This window comes from Engraulis encrasicolus, chromosome 4 (assembly GCF_034702125.1).
Source record: "Engraulis encrasicolus isolate BLACKSEA-1 chromosome 4, IST_EnEncr_1.0, whole genome shotgun sequence".
NCBI classification, from domain to species: domain Eukaryota; kingdom Metazoa; phylum Chordata; class Actinopteri; order Clupeiformes; family Engraulidae; genus Engraulis; species Engraulis encrasicolus.
The window spans coordinates 12775723-12797750 of record NC_085860.1 but is presented as its reverse complement, the minus strand read 5'-3'; the positions used below and the strand labels follow the sequence as shown (position 1 = coordinate 12797750).

General features: G+C 43.1%; 1 protein-coding gene across 2 annotated transcripts in view; it reads right to left on the bottom strand.

Moving 5' to 3' along the window:
• lingo1a (leucine rich repeat and Ig domain containing 1a) overlaps positions 1–22028 on the bottom strand; it is a 101244-nt gene that overhangs the window by 21914 nt on the left and 57302 nt on the right. The window contains exon 1 of one of the 2 annotated variants that reach the window (XM_063196711.1): positions 8406–8736. The exons of the other annotated variant lie outside the window; for it this stretch is intronic. The gene's annotated coding sequence lies outside the window, so the exon portion shown is untranslated. Of the gene's footprint in view, positions 1–8405; positions 8737–22028 lie in introns of those variants that run through there. 2 annotated transcript variants of the gene reach the window in all.

Sequence of the window (22028 nt, the reverse complement as noted above, 5' to 3'; positions counted from 1 at the left end):
TCTCTCTCTCTCTCTCTCTCTCTCTCTCTCTCTCTCTCTCTCTCTCTCTCTCTCTCTCTTCTTTTTTTGTCATTGGCTGTAAGGAAGCCAGGGCCAGAAAGCCAGAAAGCCAGAAAGCGATGCTAGCGAGCCTAACTAGCTCTAGCTCTTGCTGCGGTTCTGGGTCTCTGAGGATTACTGAGGGCTAATGAGATGTGGTACCATCAGCCCGAGCACCAGCCTCGGCTCAGTTCAATATTCCTCCTCTCCACCATGTCATCCGACTCCCGAGGACTGACCGTGGTCCATCGATACATCCCAGGAGCAGAGAGCGGAGAGTATCATCGCTGGTCAGTGTTCCTATCTCTCTCTCCGATAACTAAATGGGGATCATGACTCTCTCCATCTTAGATGCCTTACTATTAGCGACCCTTGGACACATGACACCTCACTTCCTTATTCTGCTCACTTCCCCAGTAAACTGTGCAACCTGCCAATGTGTGGATGTGTAGCATGTACGTATGTATGTGTGTGTATGTGAGTATCTGTGTGTGTGTGTGTGTGAGAGAGAGAGACTAGAGAGAGAGAGAGAGAGAGAGAGAGAGAGAGAGAGAGAGGAGAGAGAGAGGAGAGAGAGAGTGTGTGTGTGACTTTACATTCCTCATGTTTCTTTGAAATTGACAGCATAGAGATGGAGCCCTGATATGTTTCTATTTTTATCATTGGTAAATGGGTATATCTGGCTACTTATACATCACAGTGTCAGAGATGCATTGGATGACATTGATACAAAGGACCGCAAGGTAGAAGCAGAATAAACACCAGAAGCAGTAGAAGATGCATGCACTTAACAACACAAAATGGCTTGGAAAAACAAGTAAATAAGATGTCTCATTAAACTGTTTTTTTTTTCATCACCATATCTGAAATATCTACCAAAAAGTGAGTGAAAGTAACAGCTCCAGAGAATGTGAGCTCGATGCCCGCTCGTGGAAGACTGCGATGCTCTCTTTTAGGGCTATGGCCAATGACACTGGTGAGGAGTTCAAAAGGAGAATGCTTTGTTCCCCCGCAAAAAGGCCACCACTTGGCCATCTATGAGTGGCCATGGGATGTCTCTGTTAACAAGCAGATTAAAGACAAACACTATGGAGGACAGCAGAGGAAGAGGAAGAGAATGTGACATCCAGAGACATCCATTAAAATGCTCCAATTATCAGACTGGGTCTAAGATGCCAAGTATCTTGCCAGGTTCTGCACAGAAATTGTGCTGTTTTCAGTTAACTCTACATTTAAGAGAGTGTGACCAAGTGTACCAGTTTGACTCTACGTGTTGAATGTAACATTCTATTAACGCTTAAAAAATTTAATTTAACAGTCTTTTAACAACTACAGACTTGGATTTAACATTATTTTAACATCTACAGATTATGATTTCACATTATTTTAAGACTTAGAGATTTGAATGTAACGCTCTTTGACAGAGTGAATTTGCTCCCACTTGCTAAGTGTTGAATTAGCACAAAATATAATGTGTGGACAATAGGATAGGGCTCTAAATTAACTTTTTTCATCACCAGCCAAAATGACTATTATATGCTAATCTTACTAGCCAAACACACACTCAATAATGGGTCAAAGTGGCTAGTAAGTTGATCTTTTCCACCAGCCAAACTGAAATTTCACCAGCATTTGGCCGGTTGGTTGGTGTCAATTTAGAGCCCTGCTTAGGATGTAAGACAGCGAGAGATGGCAAATGTCGTCTACACACCTTAAAGGTTGGAAGACATTAATAGCTCTTTTTTTGTTTAAATGGGCGAAGAGCAACGTCTTCTAAAGCTCTCTGAAACCTTTTAAGAGTTGTCCTTCTGACATCGCCATTAAGGACTGGTGCAATAATGCCACAGAGCAAAACAATGACGACAACACAGCAGGTCTGTTATAAAACCAGCCATCATCATGTTTAAAAAAAAAAAAAAAAAACCCGTCAACTAACGATTGAATTCAGCTGCCCTTCATGACATGCAACAAATACCCAGGCAGGCCTGCTCTGGGCTCAGCATCTCGTCTCCTCTCCTCAATGCGTCACAGCAGAGTGAACTGTGGCGACGTGAAGAGGCCATTCAGCAGGGTAATCATCAGGGCTGAAGGCCTCCCGGTGACAGTAGTCAGGGGGGGGTCATCATAACAGGGGTAAGTGGACACATTAACGGCCCTTCAAGCATGTCCCTCCACTCCAAACATCTATATGACGACTTGACAGCACGCAGCACACAGGACGTACACAGAGAGTTGTGGTCAGGACTGCGGTGGACAATAGCAACAGCAACAACAACTCGGCAAATGAAGGCTCTACTCTGCCCTCGTGGCCGCGTGGTGGGGATAATCTGGCAGTCATATATGCATCAACAAGAGCCCATTAATGCCATCTCCTTCTACTCCTTCTTCAGTGATAACAACATCCTCCACAACGAGAGGGGGAGAAGGAGAGAGAGAGAGGGGGAGAGGGAGAGAGAGAGAGGGAGAGAGAGAGAGGGAGAGAGAGAGCGAGAGAGAGGAGGGGAGAGAGGGAGGGAGAGAGAGAGAGAGACGGAGGGAGGGAGAGAGGGAGAGCGAGAGAGGGAGAGAGGGAGGGGGAGAGAGAGAGAGAGAGAGAGAAAGAGAGAGAGAGGGAGGGGGGAGAGAGAGAGAGCGAGAAAGAGAACGAAAGAGAGAAAAAGAGAGATAGAGAGAGAGATAGAGAGAGAGAGAGAGAGAGAGAAAGAAAAAGAGAGAGAAAGAAAAAAAGAGAGAGAGAGAGAGAGAGTGCCTTCCACCTGGAAGAAGAAGAGGGACCAACTGGGGACTCCAAATATGGGCCATCTGATTTTCTATTTCCGTTTATTTACCATATTCGCACAAATCAAACGTTGGATAATATAATGAATATTGATGCACTTTTTCGCTCTGGTGATATATTTACTGCCGGGGCCATATCAATATGGCCGCCACCACAGATAAATAAACAAATCCAATTAGGCGCCTGGGCTGCATTCACGGGGCACTGCTTACCTCAGCTTTACCCCCACCACCACCACCCCCACCCCCACCAGCTAACACCACACACACACCCACAACCTAACACCACACACACACACACACACACACACACACACACACACACACACACACACACACCACCACCACCACCAACACCACACAACCACCACCCCCACCCCCACAACCCAACACCACACACACACACACATACACATACACATACACATACACATACACATACACATACACATACACATACGTACACAACACACACACACACACACACACACACACACACACACACACACACACACAACACACACACACACACACACACCACCACCACCATTACCACCACCACCACCACCACAGATGCTGATGTGCTTGCCTTGCCTTGCCTTGCCGGGTGTGCCGTTCTCAGCAGGAAGCGCCGTGCAGGGCTGTTATCCACCCCCACCTAATGTAATTTACAGCCCCCCTGATCAGCCGTTTGACACGCGTGTCAATCATCACATCTGCCAAATGATGGGTGTTGCCTTTTAATTCAGCAGCAGACCTCCGGCAACAGGAGCAGAGCAGAGCAGAGAGCAGAGGCGAAGAGGGCTGGGGCTGGGGCTGGGGCTGTGGCATTGATTCATCAGCGACTTGCTGAATACTGATTGAGCTTCCTGGGACGTGCGCAAGACACTTTGTAAGCATAATCACACCATTCAGAGCCTTGAACCCTGACCTCGCCAGCTACGGGGAGCGGGAGTGGGAGCAGCAGAAGGAGGCTTTGAAAATCACGGCTGACTGGTGGAATGGGGAGGAAAGAGAGAAAAAAAGAAGGAAAAAAGATAGAACAAAAGAAAAAAAGAGAGAGAGAGAGAGAGGGAGAGGGAGAGGGAGAGAAAGAAAGAGAGGCGAAAAAAAGGGAAAGGTTTGTACTAAAAGACAACCTTGTTTTCCAAAACACATTTGGGCCTATTTCGGCATCTAATCCCTCAGAAGCTGCTTATGAATAGAACTTTTTGGGGAAAAGGGACAGGTTCCTAACAGACGTGCGCCACAAATAATAATAACAGCTCTAACGGTTTTAACTGCTGAGTGTCTGTGTGAGTGGAGTGACTGGCGCGTATAGGAAAAGAGCTTGTGGAAATAAATGGCAGAGGAGAGGACATCATCATCTTGCTCCAGTGGCTGCTGCCCTTTTACAAGACACAACGTTTCTCAGTCCTCGGGCGGTCATAAATGTTTTTAAAAGGTAGCATGCATCTTCTGGGTATTGTGCTATAACCAAGCCACATGTGAAAAAAAATAAAACATTAAAAAAAAAATCTGCGATAAATCATGTGCGTGCGTGTGTGTGCGTGCGTGTGTGTGTGTGTGTGTGTGTGTGTGTGTGTGTGTGTGTGTGTGTGTGTGTGTGTGTGTGTGTGTGTGTGTGTGTGTCTTACGGTTCTTCAAAATGATTACCCCATTCTAACTGATTTCCTCAGGCCACTATGCCACACACATGTGTGTGTGCATGTCTGCATGTGTGTGTGTGTGCATGTGTGTGTGTGTGGTGTGTGTGTGTGTGTTATGTGTCTGGTTGCCATACTAGAGCACTGTATGTCCCCAGCGCCTCGTGACATTTCCCTGGGATTCAATCAGAAGGCCCCATCTTAATTAACATTTTGAGGTTGGGCATAATCACAAATTTACTGGAAGTGGTTGAATTGATGACGAACGTCCTAAATGCCACTAGGACATGAGAGGGCGGGTGGGGGGTGGCATGGAGGGAAGCGGGGACAGAAATGTGTTTAAGCATGATTAGATGTGAGCCTGGACTTGTCTGTGTGTTTATTTGCTAACGCGCATGCATGTTCCTAATACCAGTCATATCTCTGTGTTGTACGATCTGAGAACATACATACTGTAGCTAGACTGGCTGGCCATTTCATTATGACATTTTATTTGGCATTTTGGTACATTCATTTGATCCTGGGATAGGCAGCTAATCTATCCAGTAGGCACAGCCATGTTCTGGAATGGGGTATCAGCCATGTTCTGGAATGGGGTATTATTTATTGGAAGACTGCCAGCTGGCAGGTGAAGACCATTGATAACCAGCCCAATGGAATCTACAAAGCACTAATGTACCAACAACACAACTGGTGACCAGCCCATTAGAATCTCCATAGCGCTAAATGTACCACCAACACAATTGCCTTTCATCTGGCTTCTAAACTAGACTGGCGACGCCATCCTATGTACAGTACTTCCACTCAAACATTTTGGCTCCGCACATAATCTGGCGAAAGCCTCCTAGCTCGGTTCGCTCACTGTTTAGCCAATCAGCAAACAGTGGTGACGCAGAACTCACCCGCGGAGTCTGTTGCTGATTGGTTAAGATAACACGATTCACACTTTTGTCTTGTCATTTGTATGCTTTTGCAATACAGTAACAGTCATGCTAATAAAGTAAAACTTGAACTTTCATTTGAATTTGGAATTCCAATTAAAATTGCAGTGTAAGGACAGACCATCACCCTCCCTCCACGGAGATGGATTCCTCGCCAGACTGATTGACGGAATCAACGGTGGGCTTTCTCCCAGGCTACTTCTAAACTAGAAAAAGAGACAATACGTTCTGGGTTAGTGGATAGGAAATGGGTGATGTCCTATCGTATAAGGAAGTGTTTCCTGTCTTCATACTGAGCAGCCAGTACCAGCTATCGCTCCTTGGATCCCTTCCAAGCGACACTGAGTTAAACAATATATAAAAAAATAAAGACTGCTCTACAATCTTTTTTTACAGCGGTATAACCATGAGTGAGTGGCAAGTCAGACAGTAGAATACACAACAGTAGTCCCAAAGTGACAAACTCAGAGGCAAACAATCCACATCAATCTGGGGGTTTGGGCTTCAGTCAGACTGAGCCGCACGGCTCACAGCAAGATCCAGGCACCCCACCGGCACCACCACTACCACCACCACCACCATCACCACCAGGGCTCATGGCACACCACCCTCTCCCAGCAACACCACCACCCCTATGGGGCCAGCCTGCCGCCCGACCGCCTGCCTTCCACCACACCACACATGTCCATTTTCTGCAGGGCCTGACTGAGAGCAAGTGCTGTTGTTGCTATACTACTCCGACAGAGGCCACAGAGGACACAACAAACAAAAGCAGCGAGCAAGGAGGATGCAACGAGCTCCAAGACAAACTCAGAGAAAGAAAAGAACAGAGAGAACAATGACAGAAGCTAAGCAATGCCACACTCCCCCTAACAACCTCAGCTTCCCTCCTCTCGCTCAGGGAGCCCACAAATGGGGCCAGATAAATCTAACTGGTGTACAGCGTGCAACAAGAGCAGGCCTTGTTTTATCTCTCTCACTCTCTAGCTCTCGCTCTCTCAGAGGAGAAAAAAACGACTTCAAAAACATGCTATGTCATCATGGAATTTTAAATAAAGACCGAACCCACATGGGACGTTGTCAGCAAAAAACAAAAGGTGTGAACTCTTTAAGCCAGTGAAAATAGGTATCTGTGAGGCAGAGAACCATAAGAGATGATCATATAAGAGAAAGCCCATGGAGTATGCTCTATCACACCTGCCTGTCAGCGGATGCCAAGCCCGAATTAAAGTGCTCCAGTGGGGAAAAGATGCATGTGTTACCTTTGAGTTGACAATGAATTGGACAGAGAAACCCACTAACAACAATATGAATGAACAGTAACATTTCTCAAAATGTATATTGTCTATACTGTATAACTGAGCATGCCATTGAACACCATTGAACACAAGCATTCAACAGTTAATAATAATGAATAATATAAATTCATATGAAATCAATTATATGAAGCTGCATAAACAATTGAATACTGTAGTGTCCCCATTCCAGAGAGGTGGATTGACACTATAAATATCAAAATGAGTGCATTTTTCGAAAGATGTTTAACTGCACAACAGAAATGAAACCTAGACACTTTTTAATAAACAAACACATTGTTTTACAATGGTTTGCCAGGATATTGCCATATCTGAACAGTTGAGAAACACATAATAAGGCCAGTTTGCAGAGCGACATAATAAGGACATTTTGCACAAAGGTTATTGGCTTCAATCCTAACAGATGGGAACACACAACCCCCCTCCCCCTCCTCCCCACTCCAACACACACACACACACACACACACACACACACACACACACACACACACACACACACACACACACACACACACACACACACGAAAATCAGACAAAACAGCAAACAAACTGCCACACCCTGGTAGACTGTTTTATGGATGATTTGAACGTTTAAGCTATTTATTACAGTACAAGACTTACTAAAAATATTGATTCATCATAGAAACTACATACAGAAGATTTTTTATTTAACGAAGAGTACTTCGTTCAGAAAATCGAATAGCTTAGTTGCACTCATATGTACAAGTATGGAAGACAAAACATACTGAAGTTACGCATAAAAAATACGCCACCTATGTGAGTGCTGAACCCAAAGCAACTACACAGACTGGGTGCTATTCAATCATAGGTCCTTAAATGTACTGCTATGTGTCATCAAACACCACCAGACAACGACACTCGGTGCACCTCTGTGAAATGACCGGTGTTGACAAAAGACTGGAGAATATGGTGTGGACTAGAGGTAAGGAAGTCACGACAGTAAGAATGGGCGTTAATGGCTCACCGAATGCATTCCGCCCGTTAGTAGGCTATTTTATTTTTTGATTAAGCGCATGAGTCCGAGCGCGCGCGCACGCACTGACAGACCCCTCCACCCCCAGACGCGCGCGCGCGCACTAACACACACACACACACACATGCACACACTCACACATACGCGCATATAGACATTGTTAAAATCACATCAGTACATGACAACTCATGTGATGTTACACTGCTTTGAAATTGGGTATGGTCGACACGCAATGGTCGATTTTTTTCCTTTTACCTGAGGACGCACGGATTCACATAAATGTAAAGGCACCCCTCTTCTCCAGCGGGCTTCAAATAATTCCTTTAGTTAGTAACTTGCAGTATACTGCCCAAGAAGACAAATCAGATTTCATCCTCCGTCGTTTTCAAATTCCAACAGTGCAGTGGCAGGCTAGGCTGCGGAAACGCGGAGATGAAAATATACGATGCAAATTGCCCTTGCGCCAATATGCTGTAACCTGTCAAAACAATCTATAATTTCCCTTTACGCTGTGATGCCTCCATTTCAGCAAGAGAGAATTCGAAGACATGCTATAGCAGTGTCTGTGAACCACACCTTCGCCTAGTTTAAGATACCGCAAAGCTCCGTTGGCTCAATGTTTATAGAAAGCCGATAATGATACTGGTACTGCTCTACCTGCCGCAGTCGAGCGTGTGGTATTACGACTCACCTACTGATCCTTGCGAGCATCCTCACTCATCTCCTGAAACGGTAAGTCCCAATGCAAAAGGCGAACTGTCAGCCCCTATCTCAAGTCCATTGCTTTGAATTAACGAATAAAAAACTCATTTGGTTTCTCTGAAATTTCCGACTTCTCGATGATCAGCGAATAGTCCTCTGGTTCTGCCAAGTCATCCCAGGGTACTTGGTCTGTTCTTGGGATCAGGAACCTATCCTTCTAGGCAAGGGTAGACTTCTCTGGCGTCTGATAGTGCTGGTCATTAAAAGAGGGTGGGTGTATGAGTAGAGAAAGGCAGTGTCTCCTACGCATTCGCCTCAAACAAGACCGTTCTTTCAGCCTCTGTCTAATCTGTGTGGCTCGAAAGAATCCTGTGTGGATGGCTGGATGGCTGGTATCGGCGGGAGGGCGGGAGGAAGCGACTATTGGAACGGCTTCGTGCGTTATAGCTTTGAAAGTAGACCTACACCATGTGGGCATACGGCTACAGCAGGGTTTATGCAGGACGATGAAAAACTACTGATATAATATAATATAATATAATATAATATAATATAATATAATATAATATAACATAATATAATATAATATAATATAATATAATATAATATAATATAATATAATATAATATAATATAATATAATATAATATAATATAATATAATATAGCCTATAATATAATAGCCTAATTGAAGATGAATGGCATCATAACGCAGGTGCTGCATTTCTCACATCACATAAACTGAATTATTATTTTTAAGCTTGGATGTTTGTCTAAAGGCACAACAGTCTACACATCTGAAACGGGATAGGCTGTTTTTAGTGTTAATAATATAGTATAATATAGTGTCCGCTAGGCTATCCCTATTCATTTATTGTTCCAAACATTAACTGTAAAACAAGTCTCGTTAATATCCCTTTCTTTATTGTGGCACTTTGGCAAGACCAGCAGCCTATGCGTGTTCCCTACAGAAACGTCTTGCTAGCAGTACCCATGTGTGAGGGGCTGGGGGCACTGTGACTCTCACATAGGATCCATCCTCCCAAGGGAGTAACTTTGACTTTGACATTGGTGGGGACACAAAATTGGTGGGGGTTCGTGGGTTTCTCAGAAAATACAGTTGTTAAAAGTAAAATTTTAACGCAATATGTGAATGTACTAGCCTACGAATGAATGTAGCTCAATGGTTTTAGAGGGGGATGATTTTTGACCATTTTCATTCTGTCTGTGTCTGTGTGTGTGTGTGGGGGGGGCTGATTACCAATCACAAGTTCATGGCACACAGATATTTTATCAATGAGCAGATGATATGTCAACGAGCGTTCCTTAGGAAGTTGGTCTTTCAATCACACGGTTGCAGGCTTAAATCCCACCCTTAGGCTACCTCTGTTTACACCTCCATCCATGACTGGAGTGAAATTGACCAAAGCAGCTAGTTCTGATACAACATTGCTCCAGAGACTGTTACCAATAACATATAAGTAGCTTTGGGTTCAAATGTCAGCAAAGTGGTATTGCCTAACATGAAAATGATCACCAGTTCTGCCAATAGGCCTAGCCTACTCACTTTATTGACATTTAGGCCTATTTTACTGACATTTGCAAACCTTTTCTTGAAATAAGCTTGCATGTTTTTTTAAATAAAAAATAAATAAGACCCGGCCCAGAAATTTTTTTTGGGTTCCGGTGCCGACTGACCCTTTTTATCCTCCAAAATTAGCGATGCTGTGTGGACTGTTGTAGCCTACATACAAAACAACACATTCTCATAGTCTAACTCCCTATCTCTCGCGTTCTCCCTGCCTGTAGCTGCGTTTGCATCATAGCAGCCTACAGGCAACACACGTGCGCGTGCAAGTGTCTTTGCGCAGCGCGTCTTGACAGAAATCCCAGCGATGTCACCACATAGTTGCGCACCAACTGTCATGTTGTAGTCGAATTTTAATGCTACAACATACCAGTTAGCTTTGTAGCCCTTCTACATGACCGAAATGCAATACAACACAATGAGTAGGTGTAGGCCTATCTGCGATTTTTGAATGATGTTGGTTACATACTCTTCATGGAAGAAGGCTTCCATTTCAGCCGCGTTGGATGTTCAGCGAGATCAGAACCAAGTCGCAGCAATTAGTCTAGGCTACTCAGTTGTCCTACAGTTAAATAGCCTGTAAAACCAAGTCAGGTTAATTTAATATGAAATAAGGGAAATGTTTTGCCGAAGTGTAGCCTTCCTTTAGGAACTATTTCAATTACCACATGGGTTGCGTTAACAGAGGTTTGTCCTACGGATTTTGTCCGACGGAAGACTGAAGATTCTGAAGCCTGCCCGTCCTTTCGACGGTAGTTTAAATAGGCTACACCTGTATTAGTAGATAAAGTGTGCTTTTCAATTCGTTATTATCTGCGCTGCGCAGATACCACATTTCTTCTTAAATAGGCCACTTTATCCTTCACCTTTCTCCGCCTCTCTCTGCTTGTCATGTAACTACGCATCTGCAGGGCTCCGGTCCCTGCACCCAAATAGTGAATTAGAAATTGCCGATGATGTCGGCACAACTGTTGGAATAGGCTAATTAAGATTCAGAACCGTTTGTAGGCCTATACGTAGGACTAGGCTACTACATTTCACCACAATCTGATTTAATGGCAGGGCGAAGTTATCCCTCTATCACATTTCATAAAAGTTTTCATAAAAAGTTTTTTTTTTTCATATCATATACTCAGGCGTCGCCACAAACTCCTCGCTTGAAACAAAAAGTACTGTAGGCAGGCCTATGTACCAGAAATAGTAACGCACGGTGTCTTACATAAGTAACTTTAATCTGACGTTTTGAAATGGTAGTTGTTAGACTACTAGCCTACTCGTTACTGAAAAAAAGTAGTGCGACTACAACGTTACCGGCAACACTGGTCGTGATTACACAGTAGGGGGCTAAATATTGGTGGGGACGTGTCCCTACCGTCCCCACCATAAATTACGCCCATGCATCCTCCCTCCAACTCAAGCCTTGAATACAGACATTCACATCCTCAGACCAATAGTGTGCTTTCATACATAGACCAAAAAAAAAAAGACTATGCATGCTGCTCACATGTAAACTGGTCTGCTGAAAAGGTCCGAAAGACCATGTAAAGAGCAAGAAAGCGCCATTACAAAAAAGTGTAATTGCTGTTTTTACATTCCTTAAACTGTCAAAAGGCACCATCAACCGACAGAGGAAGGTATAGACATAGGCCCACACGTTAAAGTCATTAGCATCAGTGTGTACATGGGTAGAGGTAGAGGAAGAGGCTTCTTTTTTGTGCAAGTGGCAACAGCCTGCATTTTGGAACGATCAAAAGAGAAATGAGGCTTCATCCCCAAGAGCAATACTTAATAGACACCTGAATGTAGCTTAAAAAAGTGAATGGAAGCAAATCAGGACTTCTTTTTTACTCCTCTGAAAAGGTGGACCCTTTGAGGCAAGATCATGTTTTGACTGCAAGATTATGTTTCGACTGCTGTTCCAAATCGCAAATCGTGCACCAACACTTTTCACTGGTGGACCTTTTTAATAGGCTACCTCCGGTTGAAGGAAATAGTTATACATTCATCAGAAACACTATGACTGCTGCACAGCGAGAGAAGGGAAACTGTAATGAGAGTTTTGAGAAAACAGAAAATACCTGAGCACCTAAGAGAAGAGTGCCTTTGGGAGACGAAATTTAAGTCTTCCAGACAAGAAGCTCAATTCTTACATACTGTGGAGGAGCACTTTCAGATTTATTTTTATTATTTCCCGTGTACTGAGTCAGTTGTTTTATTGTTGAGTTTGGTCTCTGAAAGAAATTTAACAACTGCAAGAAATCATCATCTCTTTGAAAGCAACAAGGAGCAACAAAAATGTACCTTTGAACTTCCATCACAGTTATTTGCAGCTTCCTGTAAACTATCCGTTTCCATGTAGGCCTACTAGTCACAAATCAAACCATCACGTTGCTAGTGTGCTCTACTGTTCTACTATTGTTGTTTACGTCAATAAGACGTAGGAGAGAGTACAACTGTTATTTGCTGCATCTTCCAAATTGGTGGGAGCAGGCAGCAGGTTGTCATTTTATTGGTATTATATGACACGAGGCATTATATGACGTACAGTAAGGCATTTCTCTGAGTTGACCATAATGTATATTATTGCATATTTGAATTGTCTCTGGCATGTAGGGCCTATGTACGTAATATTGTTAACTAAAAGAAACACAAAAGCAGAAACACAAAACTCAGCAGCGATTTTAGACTGCGTTACTCATAAGAACCATGTAGCAAGCCACCCTACAGTGTAGGCCTACCATAACTACAACACTGAAGGCAATGGGGTGCTCTCCTTGTTTACAAAATATTTTGAACTCACACCTGAAGCTTCTGACCCTCCATATTGGACGGTCTCTGCCTATAGCATTGGCAATCTTAAAGAAAGGTCACTACTGCCAATGCAATTTAGTGGACGGCTCCAGTAATGACACTAGTCTGGTGTCGAAGGTGCCCACGGCTCAGCTGAAGCTGAGACAGAAGACACTAAGGAGATACTTGCCACTGATATTCAGACATATTGCACTCTCACTGACCAATCTTTTACTTTCTCTCTCTCTCTCTCACTCTCTCTCTCTCTCTCGCTCTCTCTCTCTCTCTCTCTGTCGCTCTCTCTCTCTCTCTCCCTCTGTCTCTCTCTGTCTCCCTCTCTGTCTCTTCCTGCTCGCAATACTGCTCTTTTCCTTTTGCTTAGTCTTTCAAGACAAATGTGTTCTCTTGAAAAAGCCCTATTATGAGTGGTCCTCCGACCAAGACTGAGCAAAGAAATTCTGCTTGTGGCCTGTGAAACATAGGCCCTTTTATATATATATTTTTATATTTTTTATTTATTTGTTTTTTTTTTACCCTCGACGCTGCACAATTCATTGCCTTGCTGTGGCCGTCAGCATATTGCCAAGACAATAGCCTCCATGACACTGCAGCCCTCTGTAAAAGATGTTGCCGCCTGGATTGGGCTACAGCACTCATCTAATCTTGTCCAAATCAAATCTTCTCCCTTCATTTTTCACGCGGTGGCCTGGTTGGTGAGCTCAACCATATTAAACATTGGGGAAGTAATCTCTGTCTCAGAGCTTGGGTTGTGCAGAGGGAAGCCAGACGATACCATAAATAAAAGATCCCAAGGGCAGAGAAATTATAAGCCCTGTGTGGAGGATGCTGCCATACTAAATTACCGTCAGAAGAATCCCAACTAAGAGTCATTATCAAATTGTGCAACGTGACATCGGCTTTGTACAGCATGCATATTCCAACACATAGGCCCTATACTACATGCATGCATATTCTACAGATTCATGTGTCGATCCCATTAGAATTCAAGGCGTATTGTACCAATCGTTGGGGCCAACTGTCTGTTCTTAAACCCTTTGTTTGTCTGGTGGAATGTTTGAAAGTGCTAAATCTACCATAGAGGGAATCTATGATGCATGGCAGAATAGAGTATGTCTGCATGCGCAGATAGACGAGCCATGCTGAGTTGCGTCTACATGCACTGACATGCTTAAAGTGGACTATTAAATCGTATTTCTCCAAGACTTTCGGACTGCCAAAAGCTATAACATACATCTGAAAGGAAAAAGAAAAAAAGTGTCCGTCAATGATATTGAAATGTGACTACAAAAATCTGAATTTCCATGGATTACTGTCATGTAAGCTGAAGCGGTATGGATGTTTGCCCCTATTCAGATATCTTAGAACATATTTCACAGTTAAACCTTTAAGAAGCCCTTAGCCAGGCAGTAGGGGGTGCCTGTAGTTTTTCGAGAATGTTAGGATACCAAAAATATAGAACAGATATAGGACAGTACTGGTGTGGGAGTGTATCTGCTGAGGTAGAAAATACTGTAGACAGACAGATAGATACAGTTGAGGACGATATTATTAGCCCCCCTCCTGAAATTAGACATTTCTCTTGATTTCTCAGTAGGAATGACCATTATTAACCATTTCTGTTATTCTGGAAACAAATACACTGATGGAGATAATGTTCAATGAGTTGAATTTGGATTTTTCTATTGTTACGATGGGTTTAAACAAAAAAGTGCAAAAATGACAAGGACAGAATTATTAGCCCCCTGATCATTAATAGTCAATATGGCGCCATTTATGAACCAAAACTGACAACAGGCTCTGATAAGTTGCTACCTAGGTTGGCACATGCCCCACTAGAGATTTTGGCCCATTTCTTCACTGCCAAGTGTTCTAGCTGGTCCAAATCGCATGGATGCTGAGCATAGACATTAACCACAGACTCTCAGTGGGATTGAGGACTGGACTATGAGCGGGTGGTTCCAATATCATGGTTTTAGTGTCCTTGAAGAACCTCTGAACTAATCTAAATGTATGCTTTGGGTTACAATGTTGTTCGAAGACCCAGCAATCCAGATTCAGACCCAGACTCCCTGTGTCTGAGGCTGAATAACAGACTAAACTTGATGCCCTTCCACTATGTGTAACTGTGGAAACTGCTTAGCCTCATTAGACCAAAGAAGCATTGGACACCTGCCTAGATGATTGTTATTGACCTGGCCTCACCTGGAGGCCCGCCCCCCCCCCCCCCCCCCACCAGAAAGACAGTTGTTAGGGCTTGTCATCATATTGGGCTTTGGGGCCATCATCACAGAAGAACCACTTTACAAAAGGCAGTGCATATCAGAGTGTTCTTGAGCTTTGCCTGTCAGGTGAAGAAAGGGATAGGCCTTGAATCGTTATAAGATGGTTTCCACAATTAAACATGGTGATGGATGCATCATTCTGTGGCAGCCTCAGCCACAGGAAACCTTGTTTGGGTGTACGGCACCATAAAAACTGAAAATTATGATAGAATGTGGAAAGTGACCTTGCAAAAATATGTTCATAGAGGGAGCTAAGATCTTCACTAGATCTTTCAATAAGATAATAACCCAAAACTTGCATCCAAAATAGTTCAAATGTTCTTCAAGGATACTAAAACCATGGTCATGGAGTGGTTCAGACCTCAATCCTTCAGATAGTATTTGAAGAGTGCTGAAAATGAATGTCCATCCTCAACATCCATGCAATTTGGACCAGCTTAACTATTTGCAATGAAAAAAATGGGCCAAAATCCCTGGTAGGACATGTGCCAACATAGTTAACAACTTATCAAAGTGCCTGGTGTCAATTTTTGTTCATAAATGGCACTGTATTGACTATTAATGATAAGGGGGCTGTTAAGAAATTCTCTACATGTATTATTGAAAATATACTCTGTTATTCTTTGTTACTCTCTTTCTCTTTCTCTGTCTGTCTCTCTCTCTCTCTCCTTTGCTCTGAGTTATGTGACATCTCTGGTCCACAAGGAAAACATCTCTGCCTTGGTCGTCCTGTTTGGGGTACTAGTCTACTGAACTATGACCTTGGATGTTTAGGCTGGTAAAAACTATCCATCACAGACCAGACGCCACTAAGTGCCCACGGAGCCAGGGGGAGACGAGACAATATATGTCACTATTCTATAGTTTTACATATTCATGATAGGAAAGATGACGTCATGGACTGGGGGGGACTGGGACTGTTTTAAATAAGTTTGTTTCTGTATACACTTCAGGACTTGCTGGGTGTCTCCCCACGCAGTAACTCCTCCGGCCGTTAAACAATAAAATCTGCTCGCAGATTTTAAATGCTACCTCTGTTTCCTGTGTGTTCTTTCAGGTCAATTTGATAAGGTAATACAGTGAAATTGTTAAAGTGATAATGTGAAATTATTCACAGGGGCTAATAATTTTGTCCTTGCCATTTTTACACTTTTTTGTTTAAACTCATTGTTAAAATGGAAAAGTCCAAATGTAACTTATTGGATACTATCTCCATGGTGTATTTGTTTCCAGAATAACATACATTTATTAATAATGATCATTCTCAATGATCAATGAAGAGATATGTCTAATTTCAGGAGGGGGGCTAATAATATCGTCCTCAACTGTAGATAGATAGATAGATAGATAGATAGATAGATAGATAGATAGATAGATAGATAGATAGATAGATAGATAGATAGATAGATAGATAGATAGATAGATAGATAGATAGATAGATAGATAGCAGAAGGCATCCATCATCATCATCATCATCATCATCACCATCACCGTCATTGTCATCATCATCATCATCATCATCATCATCATCATCATCATTCAGGAGATTATGTTAGGACACCTACAAGTCTTAACTGTTTTATCTTCCAACAGTCTTTTTGCATCTACGTATGTAGGCCTATTTATGTTTGTGTCTGTATTTTATGTATTCATGTATGCACGCTTAGTTTACAGTTTGTCTCCACGGACTTCAACTTCATGACACGCCGACTTGAGAAATGATAAACAATCCGAGATGGGCTCATTGCGTATGCATGGCGGCAGTAGGCGTGCAACCTTTTTTGTGCACAAAACAGCCATATTTTCATATGGGGGAGGCAATTAGGCATCTTCATGCATGTCCAGCCTTTGGATGATCAAAGGCGGAATAGGTTAAGGAGACATGAAACCCTGTCAGTTAGCATGCGGCTGTCTCCCTGCTGATGACCTTATCAGCATCTATTTAAATCTCAGACCGTTGGAGAGGGCCATATGGTCAAGAAGACATGGCTGCCGTCTGCGGAGGGAGAGAGGCGTGGACATGCCTACCAAACATCATCACACACTGACTTCCCTTTCTTAAGTTGTCTGACAATCTAAGATGGAGGCCTGATGATGGAGGAGGTCTTTCTCTTTGTAAATGTGACTGACTTTAGAATAAATCTGATGAGATTTCATAAACAAAATTCATCTACAGAAGACTTCATAAAGATGCATATCTCACTCAGTAGATGAAAAAACAAATATGATGAAATACATTTACTGTAAGTACTGACGGGCCATTTATAATTCCAGATATAGATATTTCACATTAATGCCTTCATTTAAAAACCGTCAAACTGAAAATCAACAAGTACACAACAAATCAGAAATCAAATTGAAAGCAACTTATGTTACTTATGGGTGTAATATTGGTGAATACTGTGTAACATTTGTGTAGTCACTACATGTAGGTGGATATTTTTAAATGCAGATATTTTTTGCATCTGCTTAACACAACATGTACTTTCCAAAACTCAGTTTTCGAGTAAATCGGAGGCCAAAACTAATGCATTTTCAAAAATATCCATATAGGCCTTCATGCAAACAGTTTTTTATCAGACTCACATGCGGGGCTTGACTGGTTATCTAGCATATAGGCCTTTTTCGCCGCTGGGTTGGCAGCCCTCAGGTGCTGATTTTGTTGTTTTGTTTGTTTGTTTGTTTGTTCCCCTTGGAGACTGACCTTCAATTTAGATGGTATAGCCCATTGGTCTACTATAGACAGTGAACTGAGCTAGCCATAATAGTGGTAAAGCAGGGGGCTGTGAGATGTGCTGGTCTATGAGAATAATGCCCAGGGTGTCTTTGAGTCCCAATCCAGCCCTCTTCAGAGTGCATCCTCAAAATGGACAGGCCTCAAACAAGAAGATACTATGTGTACATAGTATCACTTTAAACAAACGCGTAGAGCCCATTTAGATTTTTTTCTTGCGGTACCCTGTGATGCGTTCATTAGCGGTGAGAGGGCTGCACTGTAGGACTCCCCCAGCGTGAGCCTGAGGTAAACAACATGGCGGCTTTCTGGAACACTAAAGCCAATAATCTCCCTTGGTCTCAGTAGGACAGCAGAGCTACGGGGTTGATAGAGCTACCACATACTGTCTTCATTAACTTAAGTACACCCCAGCCCTTCAGTCATCAGACACAGCTCACTGATAAACAACGGACATCAATCAGCGGCCTCGTTCTATTTAATTAGAATAACTGGCCAAAACAACCGTGATGAGTCAAGGAAAAAAGAAAATCACAAGTTTCTCACAACTGGGTGAAATGAATGTCTGGTCTGGTTCACGGCACTTTATGTGTCCACATATGAATGCTAATTGCAGTGAATACTGTACGTTTACATGCATCTCCGTATTTAGTATGAGGCTTATCCAGTTTTCATTTTTAAGCAAATTTGGGATGAGGTGTTTATATGAACATACAGTAGGCTAAGCATTAGGGTATTACAGAATGTCTCTACATGTGTATCAGCAGCAGTGTTTTAATAGAATTGGATATCCTGCTTTCTTTCGGAGTACTGCACCTGTACCACAGTTGGTAGCGCTCAAATGCAAAGGAAGTAAAATGAATATGCCTGTAATCAGGGCTGTATAGTACTCGAGTCCAGACTCAGACTTGAGTCCGGACTCAAGTCCATTTTTCTATGGACTTGAACTTGTCTTAGGCTCACTATTGAATTCAGACTGGTCTTGGACTTGAACACTGCTCTTGCCAAATTAGGCTTATGGTCTTGCACGAGTTTGTCTTAATTTTGTTTAGAACACTGGCCATCATACAGTAGATTCTACAGTGGAGCTTGAAATCCAGTAACACACAAGTTTGTCCTCACATGCATGGCATAAAGGTTACCTTCAAACATTCACATTATTGACATCTATCCTTTTCATTGTTTAACACTGGCCGACATGTGACTCGGACTTGACTTGGACTCTTCTTGGAATCTTTTTGGGCTCTGTCTTGTCTCGGACTCAAACCTCTTTGAACTCGAACTTGTATTGACTTGGACTCACTTGACTAGTCTGGTCTTGGACTCTACAAAGGTGGACTTGACTACAGCCCTGCCAATCACATTGACGATTAGCCGCCAGACCATATCGCAGGTGATATACTGTTGTCTGGGAACCATCTATTCATTGTCTCGTAGGCGAGGTCGGTCCACACTATTTTAAAATACCATATAAAAACGTGATTGAAAGCTGGTTGTAGCCATCTGTTGTAGCCATGGAGGATCTGTAAACAAACTGCAAGCTTCTATTGGTCTGATAACATGTATTGTTGCAATTCGTCCGATTTCCATGGTTGGGATTCCAAACTCAGACAAACATCTCAGAGTGTGTTTCCATGCTCTCATTCAAATTTGGAATGAGCACACAAGGCACCATGGGAAACCCCAGACTAGCCTAATGCAAGATATTAAAATAAATGCACTCTGTCTCCATTGTGCTAGTCAAAGGTCTGCACTGGTGGCATTCCAGACAAGGGAAAGCCAATTGACTGGTGGTTATGTGACTTGTTTCGTCCATTTCTTCCTGCAGTCAAGTGTTTCCTGTTGCCATCCAAATGTACTCTCAGCTCTTGACTGTGACCTCCCCCCCTGCTGTGCCTTTTTAAGCTGGTATTTTATGGCCACCTGTATTGATTTCTCCATCCATTCGTTGGGCCTTTTCCTCTGTGCTTTCAGTACACTGCTACAATGGCAGGTGGGTGATTGTGTGTCTGTGTGTGATTGTGTGTGTGCGTGCGTGCATGTGTGTATACGTAGGCTATGTGAGTGGGCGCATGTGTGTGCATTGCTGTTGGTTTTATATTTATGTTGGCTTTGTTTATTTGTGATTCAGTGAACATATTCATACTTTGAGAATAATTGCAACCTTTCCTTACCAACAACCAGCTGTGCTGCCGCCCACCCGCTCTGTGCCGCTCTGTGCTATCTCCTTTCATTTCTCCACGGCTCACAGCAAAGAGCCATATTATACCATGGGGCTGCCAGAAGGGTCCTCCACCCCTAAGTCTTTTCACATGAGTGTCGTGCCTAATTTTTGTATTTCCTTTTTATACATTTTGTGTATTGATTTATTTTTTTACATTGGGGAGAGAGAGAGAGAGAGAGAGAGAGAGAGAGAGAGAGAGAGAGAGAGAGAGAGAGAGAGAGAGAGAGAGAGAGAGAGAGAGAGAGAGAGATTTATCTGCATCTGCTGTTTGTAAAGTATTGTACACTTACTGCAAAAGCATCTCTTGGTCCCTTAGCTGTGAAAAAACTCTAAATATAATATCAACCAGCAAGATCTTTTTTTACTCTTTTGTCAGCAATGATTGTTTATTATGATTTTACTCGATCCTTTCTGCTCTGGAGGGCTTGTCTCAACTATGCATTTAACAAATTTACATGAATGAGCTGAATCTGAAACCGGAATCACTGTAAACCCTGTGGGTGTAATCCTCAAGGCTTCTATGCTGGAAAAGCCTCGACATATTTATTCCAATAAAAATACAAAGGCAAGAAATGTATTACATAGCAAATGTGACTCCCCATGACAGAAATGTGCAAAGAAACTTCAATCCCATCAAACACTTTATTTGAAATGGCACACCATGCGCTCAATTACTGGGCTGGCCTCTGCTAGAGGTTTAACCTTAAGGCGTTCCCTAGCGAACACTCGCTCACCCGGAAAAAGGTTCACAATCAGCACAAAATCACATCACCGCATCTCTACTATACAAATGATTACATGCACATGTTCCTTTCCATAATCCTCTTAAGGGATCATTATGGCTCCCGATCCTCGCCACCCATATGTGTTAAAAAAAAATCCCTCATCTCATCTTCAGTACATTTTTTATGCCATTAACCTACTGGAGAAAGGCAAAAGTGACAGGTCAGGCGGTTTTGAATATTTAATTCACACTTCCAGCCACATAATGTTTGAGGGATAACACCCCATTTGTTATTTTCACTCCCCATGACAACGCCGCTATGGATGGAGAATGTCTGTAGCGAGGGCTTTTTAGAAAATCTATTTCCAAAGAAAAGCATGTGTCAAATACTGTCAGCCAAAAAGGGGGCTCAGAATCCTGAATTAATCATTCTTGCCACTTAGGACAAAGAAACCTTTATTCTACTGAACACCAGTGTGACAGAGCTCTGGTTATTGATGTGTGTAACTTTTTTTTCACCCTCTTCAGTATGTGGTCAGGTCCTATTGTGGGCCCAAGGTCCAGGTCCACAGTTCACCACTGATAATGAGCCAACACTGACAATGGACTACATGACGGTGGGCTATGGTGAAGATGATGCAGAGCAAAGACGGTTTTACCAATAAGCCGATTGGGCAGTTGCCTAGGGCCTCACCAATAAGCCGAATAGGCAGTGGCCTACAGTGTAGGTATAGCGACCCACCAAATGTTCCCATTGTAGGGGGCTCCCAACAGCGAAAGTAATTCAAAAGGGCCCCATGTCTGTATTTTGCCTAGAGCCCCCAAATGGGTTGTAGTGCTGCTGATGCAGAGCTGTCGTCCATGCAGAGCTGACCCAACTAACCTTCAGCATGGTTGCCGCTAGAGGGGGGAAAGGTGTTACAGATTCTAAGGGCCCAAGCCCTGACAACAGCACTGACAGAGGCCCTTAAGGGGCTGCAACATTTCCGGTGGCGCACCTGACCTCCAGCAGTCCCATGCAGCATTCAACTAACTAACCTGCCCACTCCTATTCTCCTTCACTCATCTCCTCCTCTACTCTTCTCCTCCTCTCCTCCTCTACTCTTCATCTACTCCTCTACTTCTCTTATTCTTCTCCTTCTCCTTTTCTCCTCTCCATACTCCTCTTCTCCTCTACTCATCTACTCCTCTCCTCCACATCTACTCCTCTACTCCTTCTCCTCTCATCTACTCATCTCCTCCTCCTCTACT